Source organism: Sus scrofa, chromosome 13 (genome assembly GCF_054392235.1).
Source record: "Sus scrofa isolate SSC_HxYL_T2T_F1_AM1 chromosome 13, Sscrofa_HxYL_maternal_Yorkshire_Landrace_v2.0, whole genome shotgun sequence".
NCBI lineage: Eukaryota > Metazoa > Chordata > Mammalia > Artiodactyla > Suidae > Sus > Sus scrofa.
In genome coordinates, this window is record NC_139395.1 from 67,455,001 (window position 1) to 67,468,222 (window position 13,222).

The following is a 13,222-nucleotide window of genomic DNA, read 5'->3' on the forward strand; positions in this document are numbered from 1 at the left end:
ACTGCCTGGGGAAGGAATTCTATACCTGAGAAATCGTTTTATAGCTCAAAGGGGAATAGGTACTTGGCTTATTTCAGAATCATCACCTTGAAAGGGATTTCTGGGAGTTTTGGTGTATCCTAGATTACATCTGGGGAGAAAAAAAAAAAGCCTATGTCCACCGAAAAGCTAACTCTAAATGGGCTAAGTAGCTTAGCAAATCAACATAACATAAAAGGAATCTGATGCTATTAAGATGAAAGAGGTGCCACCATGGACTAATAGCATATAATCAACCAAATTCACATACTGTAAATCCTAAGTTAGACCAAGGAGGGCAAAGAGATTTCATGCCAAGCACTATCGATTAGCAGAGGCTGGCACAATTTAAGATTCACAGGCAACAGTCAGGCTTGCTGAGAAAGAGTGCTGGGATCAATTAGCAATGCCTGCTGTGAGAAGGGGCAGAGGAGAAAAGGAGCAACAGCTATTCCACCCATCTGCTGGCCATAGCTCCATAGGACCCCTTAACTCAGGCTGCACATCATCTCCATGGGAGTGAACAAAAGGTAAAAAAAATAAATAAATACGCCTTCTCTGAGGCAGGAATCTTGTCCATGTCAAGAGATTTCCCCCCCCCCAAAAGAATATAGAAAAAATAATTCCAAAAAGAAAAATGGTTTTAAAGTTCTATCAAGGAAAAGGACTTCTGACAGCAGCTCAAGGAAAGGATGCACAGATGTGGAAGTCCACAGCCTACCAAGGTAGAAACAAATGATGGAGCATTGACGAGGCCAATTTTACAGAATGGATCCCTAAACTGGATGCCATGAAGGACAAGAGAGGATGAAGACATGTACCTCTTTGGAACACAAAGATGGAAGTTAGCAAAACTTTGAGAATGCCTAAAAATGGGATCAGAAAGAGAATTTAAGGTCTTGATACATCAATTTCCCTTTAAGCCCAAATCAAACATCATTGCTGACGGAGAATTTTTGCCCTTTTTTCTGAGGGGTTCACGTTCTTTACATTCTCTGGGATTGCAGTTCTTATCTTGGATCTTAGAGCCACTACTAGCCTCAGCTTTAACACAAACACGACTGACCTTTAATGGGACAAGCTTACTTCTAGACTGTTTGATAGTGCTGTTTCCTGCATATTAATGTGGAGAGATGGAGATAGAAGGGTGTGCCTTTAATTGCAAGTCCTCAAAATACCTTTTACAGGTATGACTGAATCGATGACCCTTCCAATTTTTTTTTTTTAATTCAAAAGGCTTGAACCATTAAATCAAAACAACAACAAAAAATCTTTGTGGACTACTGGAAGATTTACCAAAGAGCAGTTAGGGCCAAACACCTCAAAACGCAACACAGTAAGAGGAACACTAATGGTTCATCGTATTCCAACTCTGAATTAATCCAATCAGCGTACCTCACTTTCTGTGTCTGAGACCATCTGGCAAAGCAGACAACCCAGGAGGACTGAAGCCTGTTTTGCTACAACCTGTCCTTGTGGAAGAACTGACAGCAATGGCCTAAGAGGGGTCAGAGTTGGGGGCAGGGGGTGCAGGGCTGCTCTTCAAAACCTTAGAGCTGCCTGTGGAAAGTTCTGCAGTCCCAAGGACAGCCCCAGGATCAGCTGTTCACTTCTGTTCAGAAGATGCTTTGGTGAGCAAGGCTGGTGAAGGGGCGGAGGCTCTCCTTTCTAACAGGTAGACGAAGAACTGTTTAGTGCAAATGAGTTCAAGGCATTTTCCTCCCCAGTTACACAAAGGACAAAATTGACCATTAACGTGATTCCCCTGTGAAGTTCAAAGAGTTGACATGAGGCCAACTGGGATAGGGTGATTGAAAAATGGAAGCAGTGTGTGGAAAATTTCAAGCAATAATAATCGCCAGGAGCCAGTGGCCCAGAGATATAAACACCCTAGAAACCAATTGATACTAATGAAGTTGCAGCTTCAAGGCAGAGGACAGAGAGACGGAGGTGAACAATTTTAGCACTTAACATGGAAGTGGGCACATTTCATGCTGGGAACTGATCTTTGCCAGGCCCCCATCTTCCTACGGCTGTCTCACATATAATACCCTGTCCCTTGACTCTTTAAGGACCAAAAAGTAAAGTGGGATAATATCCCACTTGAATGCATGCTTTTAATGGATGAGTTGACAGCTATAATTTCCATGTGTTCATACCAGTGCAAGGCTTCCATCTATTCTGATGGGGGAAAAAAAAAAAAACAACTTAGACTGCAGGTCAAGCTCCCCTGGGTTTTCAAGAACTGGCATAGATGTTTAGGGGAAAAACTTTTAAGTGTGTAAGTCATCTTTCCACAGGGGTTGGAGTTACTGAAAAAATGTGGAATCTAAAAGACGGCACAAAAGAACCTATCTACAAAACAGAAATAGACTCATAGGACAGACCTGTGGTTGCCAAGGGGGAGCAGGAGGGAGTGGAATAGTCTTGGAGTTTGGGGGTAGTAGATGCAGACTATTCCATTTAGAATGGTTAAGCAATGAGGTCCTGCTGTATAGCCCAGGGAATTACATCCAATCTCTTGGAAGAGACCACGGTGGAACACATAAATATGAGAAAAAGAAAGTATATATATGTATGACTGGGTCATTTGCTATACAATAAAAATTAGCAGAGCACTGTAAATCAACTATACTTTAATAAAAACAATAAAAATTTTGGAGTTCCCGTCGTGGCACAGTGGTTAACAAATCCGACTAGGAACCATGAGGTTGCGGATTCGATCCCTGGCCTTGCTCAGTGGGTTAAGGATCTGGCATTGCTATCAGCTGTGGTGTAGGTCGCAGACGTGGCTCGGATCCCCAGTTGCTACGGCTCTGGTGTAGGCCAGCGGCTCTAGCTCCGATTCGACCCCTAGCCTGGGAAACTCCATATGCTGTGGGAGCGGCCCAAGAAATGGCAAAAAGACAAAAAATAAATAAATAAAAATTTTTTAATTTATTTTAAAAAAGAAAATTTACAATTAAAATCACGTTTTCCCTAAATCTTCTGTAAACAGAATGTGGGGATCATACGACCCTTTAATGGCCACAGATTAGGAATCCTCTTGAAAAAAATCTAAATATCTTTTCTTTTTATGGCCACACCCACAGCATATGGAAGTCCTAAGGCCAGGGACTGAATCTGAATCACAGATGTCGCAATGCTGGATCCTTAACCCTCTGCACCCAGAGATCAATTCTGCACCTCTGCAGTGACCAGAGCCACTGCAATTGGATTCTTAACCCACTGTGCCACAGCAGGAACTCCAAGAATCTTTTTATAAGGCAAACAACATAGATTCGAATTGGCAATCACTGAATTTTCTTTTTCTTTCTTTCTTTTTTTTTTTTTTTTTTTTTTTTTTCTTTCTGTCTAGAGCCACACTTGTGGCATGTGCAAGTTCCCGGTTCAGGGGTTGAATTGGAGCTGCAGCTGCGGGCCTATGCTACGCAGGATCCAAGCAGCATCTGTGACCTACGCCACAGCTTGCAGCAACTCTAGATCCATAACCCACTGAGTGAGGCCAGGATTGAACCCAGGTCCTCAGGGACACTGTGTTGGGTTCCTAACCCACTTAGCACAAGGGGAACTCTAAATTTTCATGGTTTAAGCTGGAGTTATCTATGACATTTCTTATTTATCTACATACAGAATGAGCTCTCTGAAGGCAAGGAGCCTACCATGACTAATGAGATAGCTTCCTAATCAATACTTGTTGAATAATGTACATTCATATAGTTTTTCTCAATTAAAGTTTACTTAAGGCAAGAGATACCTGTGCTAGGTGAAGACTATCTGAGAGCACCACAGAAACAAATGCATCTAAGAAGAAAATCACAGACATGCCCCAATAGGGGTCTACACTAGTGTACCAGTTCCAGTTCCAGGTTATCCAAGCCCTGCAAAGACCGTCATCTAGAACATTCACAGAACCCCATCCTCTCCTCTCTGATGACCTATGCTAATGGAATCATTAGAATAGAGGAGCCAAGATATACTGGCTTCAAAGGCACCAGCTGGATATAGAAACACTTGGCAAGTCCAAGTTTTTGAAATAGTGTGGTAAGTGGTATATGTCCAATGTGATTAGGAAGGCTATAGTATTGAAATACCCAAAGGGAGTATTTCTTTAGTGTCCTCCAGGAAGAAATATTGCTCTCTGGGGCTATACCCCCAAGTATATCCTGAGTCACTGATGCAGGCCAGGGCCTCCATGGAGCATGCTCACCAGCTCTCTATCCTGGGCTACCACACCTGGTCTACTAGTTATCATGTACAGAGATCAAGTATGTATATACTCAACTGTACAGTCTTGCAGAAACATAAGGCGAGCCACATACGCAATCTTAAAATATCTTCCAGCAACATGTAAAACTTTGAGTTTCTACTCTGGCACAGAGGGTTGAGGATCTGGCATTGACACAGCTGTGGCATAGGTCACAGCTGAGGCTCGGACTTGATCCCTGGCCAGGGAACTTCTGTATGCCCCAGGCGTGGCCAAAAAATGAAAAATAAATACATAGAAGAAAAACAACAAAGAGAAACAGTAGGGATTACTTTTAAAAGTATATTTCTCTTCAGGTGCCTTGTTGGTGCAGTAGGTAGCACATCAGTCTCATAAAAATATATTTCTTTTAACTTAACAGAGCCAAAATATTTTAATTGCAACATACAATCAATATAAAGGTTAATGAGATAGTTAAAAAAAAAAAAGAATATAAACCCAAGTCTTTGAACTCCAGTGTGTACTTTATACAGATGGCACGTAGATTTGGACTAGCTACACTTTAAAGGCTCAGCAGCCCCTTCTGGCTAGTGGCTCCCATACTGGACCTGTAGGCAATGAGCATTGCAAGATTCTGGGAGAGATTCTGGATATAAGGGAGAGGGATACTGTCCATTTCACTTTCACTTTAGATGCTGAAGTGGGACTGCTGAGAGATGGGGGCAGAGGGACTGAGCTGGGAAAGGACTTTGAGACTAAGCAAGTGTGGTGTTTCCTTGACATGGTCCCACTGCTTCCTAGACATGGGGCCTACAATACAGATAAGTAAGACTCTGCGATGTCCACATCCATGTCACGGGGACACGTGCAAACATCTACAGACCCAGAGATCTATAAATTCTACAGCTGATAGTCACTCTGTCACCTGTCAAGATAAAAGCAAAAAAAAAAAAACAAAAACAAAAACAAAACTTCAATCACAGGGAAGGAAGCAGCACAGCACTTGCCTTCTTGGAAAGAATTTAACAACAGTCTAGTTTGTAAGTTTGGGGCGGGATAAGGGGGTGGCAGGAGGTGTGAAGAGAAGTTGGCTTCCTGCCAGGAATTGACATCGCACCATGGGAAATTAGGAGACGTCTCAGTTATTCAGAGCACGTATTTAAAGTCTAGATCCCCTACATGCAAGATAAATAACAAAGGCCTTAAATACCACAAACTCTCAAAAATAAGTTAACACTCTCGGGAGCACAAACTGCTCTCAAGGTATAGAGCTTAGCGAGAAGCATGCAGTGGTGATTGAGTGAGCAAGGGCACTAGAGGCAGAGGGGCTTGGGATCAAAGCCCATTTGGTCACTTCCTACCCATGTGAGCAAGTTATTTAATCTGAGGGAATGTCGGTTTCCTCATCAGTAAGTAGTGACAAATAATAGTTACCTTGCTGGGCAGCAATGAAAATGCAATGTGAAGAGCTTAGCTGCAGTGGTGCAGGAAATGTACACACAAAACACACCTGAGATACAGTGGAGCAGTGTATCCATATACTTATATACACTTCTGCACACTCCACAGTAACACTCTATTTTACTCCACTGTCTACAGTGAAAACCAAGGCTGAAGTGCAGTGGCCAGGAGTGAGGACCCTGGAGTTTTCCTGAAGGAGGACACATCGTGGTTCCAGCCCTACAGCTGGGGACCTGAGGCTTCATTTGCATCACAGTGTCCACATCTAAAAGATGAGACTAATATTGCAAATGCATGCTGGAGAGGATGTGGAGAAAAGGGAATCCTTGTATACTGTTGGTGGGAATGTAAATTGGTGCAGCCACTGTGGAAAACAGTATGGAGATTCCTTAAAAAAACTAAAAACAGAGTTGCCATATGGTCCAGCAAACCTACTCCTGGGCGTAGATTCAGAAAAGATGAAAATGCTAAATTGAAAAGATACATGCACCCCAAAGTTCAGGGCATGGCTATTTACAACAGCCAAGCCATGAACGTAACCTAAGTGTCCCGGGACAGAGAACTGGATAAAGAAGATGTGGTACAGATATACAGTGGAATATTACTCAGCCATAAAAAAGAATGAAATATTATCATTTGCAGCAACATGGATGGACAAAGATTATCATAGTAAGTGAAGCCAAAGTCAAAGAAAGACCATTATATCACTTATATGTAGAATCTTTAAAAAAAAGAGTACAAATGGACTTATTTACAAAACAGAAATGGATTCACAGACACAGGAAACAAACTTACAGTTACCAAAAGGAAAGTGCAGGTGGTGAGGGAGGGATAAAGTGGGAGGATGGGATTAAAAGACACACACCACTAAATATAAAATAGGTAAACAACAAGGATTTACTGTATAACACCAGGAACTATATTCAGCATCTTACAATAAACTATAATGGAAAAGAATAAAAAAAAATAATATAAAGGGGGTTCCCGCTGTGGCGCAGCAGAAACAAATCTGACTAGGATGCAAGTTTGATCCCTGGCCTCGCTTGGTAGGTTAAGGATCTGGCATGGTCATGAGCTGTGGTATAGGCTGCAGTCACGGCTTGGATCCGGTGTTGCTGTTGCTGTGGTGTAGGCCGGCAGCTGCAGCTCTGATTCAGCCCCTAGCCTGGGAACCTCCACATGCTGTGGGTGTGGCCCTGGGGAAAAAAAAAGAATATACACATATACACATATGTGGATAGTTGAATCACTTTGCTTAAAATGAATACAGTGGTGTAAATCAACTACATGTCAATTTTTTTAAAAATTTAAGGTAAAAAATAAAAAGGTGAGGCTAATAGTGCCTCCTCGGAAAGCTTATTGGGAGATTTAATACCTATGACAAGCGCTTAGTGCCATGCTGTTGCTCAATAACTACTAGTTGTTATGATCATTACAGAAATGCATCAATATTGTGGGCTGAGGTGCTTTCTATTTATGATTACTCCTGCCTAACGGCAAATACCTGTGACCAGCTCTTACATGGAGAAGTGATCAGAGGAAGGATGTGGCATGATGAGGTTTGCCAGTTTACCATCTAACTACCATCACGCATTTTTTTTTTTTTTCTGGCTGCACCTGAGGTATGTGGACGTTCCCAGAGCCAGCAATCAAAGCTGTGTCACAGCAGGCAATCTGAGCCACAGCAATGCCAAAGCTGGACCCTTAACCAACTGAGCCACCAGGGAACTCATCATGCATATTTAAAGGCTTTATTTTAGAGAGCATGTTCTTTCTCATTTTCTCATTTGATGCTCATGAGCCTATAGGCATAACAAGCACACTGATTCAATCAGGAACTACATCTTGAACACCTACTATGTGCAAGGCACCATTCCAAGTGCTGGAAATTCAGATAAATATCCCTGACCTTCAAGGAGCTTATTTTTCTGTGGTACTGTTCATCCTTTGTTTGCTCACCTTTCTAGAAACAGCAAAATTCACCATGTGCATGTCTGCTGGGTTAGGGGCTTGGTGTGAACAGAAAAAAGTCTAGTTTCTATTATTTAATAAAAATGAGTATGTTTTACGGTATTACACAAAATCATTTCTTCTTCCTCCATCTCCCTATATTATACTGTAAACAAAAAAACTTCCCCATTTTGGCAAAATAAAATACTGCATATAGAACAAGAGCTACACATAAGTATGTTTACAAGCTTTTTCCACATCTTTGCATCCTATGGTAATTCTCAAATTACATAAAGGGGAGGAAGGGGAGGAAAAAGCCCTTAAAGGTTTACACTTTTCCTTAAGTTTCAAGTGTTCTGAAACAAACAGCCTGACATCTTATTGACAATGTGTCAGCATCTGCTTAATTCAAAAACAGCTGGGGGAGTTTCCATCGTGGTGCAGTGGAAACGAACCTGACTAGTACCCATGAGGATGCAGGTTCGATTCCTGACCTCGCTCAGTGGGTGAAAGATCTGGTGTTGCTGTGTCTGTGGTGTAGGCCGGCAGCTGCAGCTCTGATTCAACCCCTAGCCTAGAACTTCCATATGCTGTGGGTGCGGCCCCCTTAAACAAACAAACAAACAAACAAACAAACAACAAACTGGGAAAGCAGTTGTTCACCTGCATCAAGATTTCCAAAGGGAGGCAGACATTCCCTACTGTCACCGCCTCCAGAACGAGGAAGCCCTGTGTGTGCCTGACCATGACCAAACCTGCCTGCCAGGATACTAGATGGAGGATGGCTTAGGGGAAGCGATAGACATCAAATAACAGAAGTCTGGGGCCAGGGGTATAGGACTGGAAAACCCTTTGAAAGGAAGGGCAAGGCTTTTAGTTCCAAGAAAGGAGGATGGACACAGCCTATGACTCTTTTTTTCTACTCTCCCATCTGTGAAGGAAGTAGCCTGCAGGAGTTAAGCGGCTTGAACTATTTTTAGGCCTCTGACCCTTTTAAAAAGCCAGAGCTAAATTCAGTCCTCCGTTACACCCACTCAACTCCCAGTGGCTTCAGCGCGAGCCCCGGGAGAACCCGTTCAGCGCTCAGGAGACTTTAGCTATGCCCTTGGCATTCTCGGCTTCAGATGGATCTCTGGATCCCTCACCGGGTCACCCAGGCTCTGGAAAGCCACCCTGCGGGCTTCCAGCTTCACAGAGGGCAGTGGCCACAGGCTCCTATTCTGAGGATATCCCCATGAGCTGTGACGATTTTCACACAACTGGATGAAAGGCTCAGGTTTTTCGGGTTGTGGATTTTTTGTTTTTTTGTTTTGTTTTGTTTTTTTACAAATCAGGCCAAAAGGGGAAAATAAGTTTCTTTTGAAAACGGTAGTCAATCTATCTCAGAATTGTTTAAAAATTATAATCTCATCTATAGGAGCCCAGATTTGAAGAACTGTAGTACATGGGCTAAATTAAACTTACCTCCAACTAGCACAGGGTAATTACAATCAGGCATCACATGAAGTTCACTGCTGCTGAATGCAACATGATTTGTGACAGTAAACTACAGTATGGTGGAGAAAGACAAAAAAATCATTTATAAATAACGGGTCCCACGTCTGACTTGTGGGGTGAGTGGAGAGCATTCGGCATCTCCAATTACTTTAACGGGGGGCTGTCAGATCCCAGGGAAAGGACACATCGTCTCCCCTCACCCTCTCTAATCCTTCCTTCTTAAAGGAACACTCAGCAAGATAATGAATCCTTTAAATGTTACATCTTCTGTCCTGCATTATTGTGGTGCAGAAACTCTTCACATCAAACAGTCATCAGGACTATTACAAAGTGGGCTTATAAGAGAGGGGCTGAAAAGGAGCTGTGTGAAAAGAAGTGGAAAATTAAAGCTGAAGCAGTCGAAGAAAGGGCTTAATTTACTGGCATGTACAGTATGCAAATGAGATTACTCTCAGCTTAACTGCATCATTTATGTCCATAATAACGGCATCATCATTACAGGGCTCAAATTAAATTACACCATAATTAGCATATCAAAGTGATTGGTTAAAGTTTAAAACAAATACCCAATTTTGTTAATGAACAGCTGTAATTGTCATGTACACTTCAGTGAAAACTCTCTAAACAAATATATGTTTTAGAAGAGAGGAAGATTCCCCCCCCTCTGTAGACAGGTCTGTAGCAGAGGTAAATTACCTAAAAAAGAATGACATGGACTATTCTATTAATGTTAATATATGCTGATCATTTTCAGGTAATAAAGCATTCTATCAAAACAAGGTTTCGCTTATATTCAGACACCTCTCCTGTTCCTGAATGTGACAAACCACCAGAAACCTGTTTCCACTTGCAGTAATGATAACAACGTAGGGGTGACCTGTCTCAAACCAGTAAAGGACATGTTCAATAACAGGCTATTACCAAACCCACCCCCGCCCCTTTATTGAAAAGACATCCGTGTTCAAATCATGCCGAGTCAAAGCTGATTTTCTCCGCATTCCAATCAAGAGACGGAGGAGTGAGAGAGCCAGAAAACTTGCTGAATGTACGGGGTAGACCAGAACGCTCCCAAGTTGATGCCCTGATAACCCAGGAGACAGCCTCCAAATTCCACACCCCCTCATCGGACCATGGCTACACGGCTGCTGTTTCAAACTGGCAGCTGCACCAGGGAAGTTTCTGCTCTTTCATCATTAAAATAAATCAGAAGGTGCAGCGAGCGATTCTGTCAGCATGGGCTGGAACGAAGAGGCACGCACGTTTTAGATATGCAAAACCATATACAAATAAGAAGCTTGTTTTCAAACCTTTTTGTTATCATCGGTTCATGTCAGAAGAGTTTCTACACAAAAATAATATTCTTGAGGCTCACGTGCTGAAAAAGCTCTCTGCCTAAGATTCTCCCCATTTCTTAACGACATACCCCATATGTTCTCCCATTTATCTGTGAGGGGAACCATCCACTGTGATATACAGCAAGGCAAGCCAAAATATGTTTTTCCCAAAAAGAAAAAAAAAAAAAAGCACTTTCAAATATACTTAACAAGCAAATTGAATGTCTTATTAAAATCGTATTATCTAAACAGTGTTCAAAAATTTAAAGAAAGTAGCTTTTCATTTTATTCATCGAGGAATCCATTAAAGCTTAGGCTCTGAAGTAGTATGTAAATTATGTGCCTTTCAAGGTAGAGCTAGGGCAAATTCACTCCATCAACTAATGATGAACCTCATTATGTGCAGGGAGGATTCATAATGAGGAAAGAGCCACCGCCATTCCATGTTCTAACATAAATCCCTGTAAAATTTGAATATCTCCCCGTCTAATTAAAGGCTACTAATTCCAATCACCCCCTCCGTGGCCCCAAAGTAAAAATAAACCTCTTTACAAGCACGGACTACAGTTATATTTCTAAAGTAGCCCTCCATTCTGTTTGGACTCAAACCCTTCCACTCAGATATGTTTTACGACAAGCATAATTAGCAGCTTTCTCAGCTACAAACTTTGAGGCTGTTCAAGCTCCTTTTGGTTAAAATGCACTGGGTTTCTATTTTCCAAGGAGCTTCACCTTGATGGGGCTGCAGTGTAGGCACAGTAGTGATCCACAGCCAAGATGCCAGCAGCAATGGGTGAGCAGCGTAACAACGTAAAATAAAATTCTTAGCACTTGAGTTTCCGTGCTGAAGCTGAGATGTTCAGAAAAAGCCAAGCAATTGTGGCATGAACCCGAGATTGCATTTGGACGTGGATGTATTCAAATCTGCTTGGGAACGACATACTTCATTCTGGAACAAACTGCTCACTTTTAATGCGGTTTGAACTAATGAACAAGCACAGCCCAGCCTCTCACAAGCCAAAGAACTATTTCCTCTTCTAATCACCGACTTTGATTTTTTTTAACTGAAAACTATAGAATGCAAACCTAACATTGCCAAACGTATTTATTATGATTAATAGCCTGTAATATCCCCCACTAAGGCTTCATTTGCTCTTGTTTTCAATTATGAATCTGCACACTCTATTCCAGTCCCTTTTTCAGGTGGAGATGAATTTCTTGTGGTCTGTACTCTTTCTATTGTACTGCCACCCAGCAAGGCACAATTAGTTAAAAAAAAAAAAAAAAAGACAGCCAACCTCCACCTTGGCTCTAACCGAGCACCAGATTACGCAAAATGAGAGAACACAATCATTGAGAAATAAGTGAAGATGTCCAGGGAATTAAAGCAATTAGACCAAAGGAAAAAGAAATAATAATAAAAAAACGTACGTATGCCCTGTCCCCCAAACACTCACACCTTTACATTAAAATTTCAAAGAAAAGGGAAAAAAAAAAAAAGATCCTAGCTCCTTTATTTAATTTTGATATACTGGATGTAGAAGCCACCCAGAAAACCTTATCTGCTGTCATAGCTTCAAGCATTCCCAAATGCCTGAACCCTGGGGTGGTAATGCAACATACATATCAGGGACATCAAGTGTAGAATTTCAGGAGCTACAGAGTCCATTCTATGGAAGATGCTGCTGCTTCTTTAAGTTGCATAAAAATAAACTCCACTACAAAAAGCTGCCACAGTGCGTGCTCTCTCGTCCCTGGGCTCCAGGCATGATCTCCCCACCACCACCCCCCTTTTAGGTCAGCCACTCATGCATTAGGAAGACATCCCTCCCAAAATAACTCGGCCCTCCCCCCCAAGCACAGAGTTAAGCTACCTACCTTTGTTCTGGAGTTGCAGATAATAACAGGCAAGCCTCAAGACCATGAGGACGGGGGAAAGATCAGGAGAGTTGAAGGCAAAAAAGAAGAGGAGGAAAAGAAACAGCCCAAGTAGAGAAGAATTAGAAGAAACAACGGGAAAAGCCTTCTCATGAAACTGTTGTGGCTGCCACGGATCTGGGTGTCTTCACCAGTGTTTACACCAGTGAGTACACCTCTGCTCCATCTCACCCACAACTAGTGACATTTTTTTTTCCCCCGAATCCATGCATGACAATTAAAAGCAACTGCACCTCTCCGTTTGGGAGGGGGGCTACCAAAGACCTCCGCAATATTTCTTTACAATGTCTATATCACTGATGAGCATTAGTTTGAGTGACAAAGGTCCCGGGCTAAATCAACATTCTTACCTTAATGTTCCTAGTAAAAGGCTCCAGGAAACATAACTCATGAGACATGTATGCAAAGATATGTCTCAAGGAATTAATCCAGAGCCCTCAGATGAAGTGAGGGAAAAAAAGGAAAAAAGAAAAAAGAAAATGCAGTGGCTTATTTCCAAAGAAATGCAGCTCAGCCTGGGCAGCGATGGCATAAAAACAGGTTTGCATATACAGAGCTCAGTGGCAGAAGCGAGAGTTCTGTAGGATTTATTTGACACTTATTTTCCGGGAAGCCTTTTGTGGAGTTGTACCGTTTGTTTCTTATTGTCTGAGAGGCAGTTAGGAGCCTTCTCCCGGAGGGGGCCTCTCAACCCCTGGGCTTGGCCGCCTCTGACAGGGAGGTAACCATATTAGGATGTGTATGGTAAAGTAAACAATAACATAGTTGCAATGAAATGGAATTTTTTTTCCCAGCTAATGGTGTTGTCTTTTTAGTC

The 13,222-nt window shown here is 42.1% G+C and overlaps 1 protein-coding gene across 24 annotated transcripts in view; it reads right to left on the minus strand.

Annotated features, from left to right (window-relative positions):
* The window catches only part of FOXP1 (forkhead box P1), a 624,214-nt gene that overhangs the window by 276,520 nt on the left and 334,472 nt on the right, over nucleotides 1–13,222 (minus strand). For 4 of the 24 annotated variants that reach the window (XM_084989017.1, XM_084989010.1, XM_084989014.1 and 1 more), the window contains exon 1: nucleotides 12,756–13,066. The exons of the other annotated variants lie outside the window; for them this stretch is intronic. The gene's annotated coding sequence lies outside the window, so the exon portion shown is untranslated. Of the gene's footprint in view, nucleotides 1–12,755; nucleotides 13,067–13,222 lie in introns of those variants that run through there. 24 annotated transcript variants of the gene reach the window in all.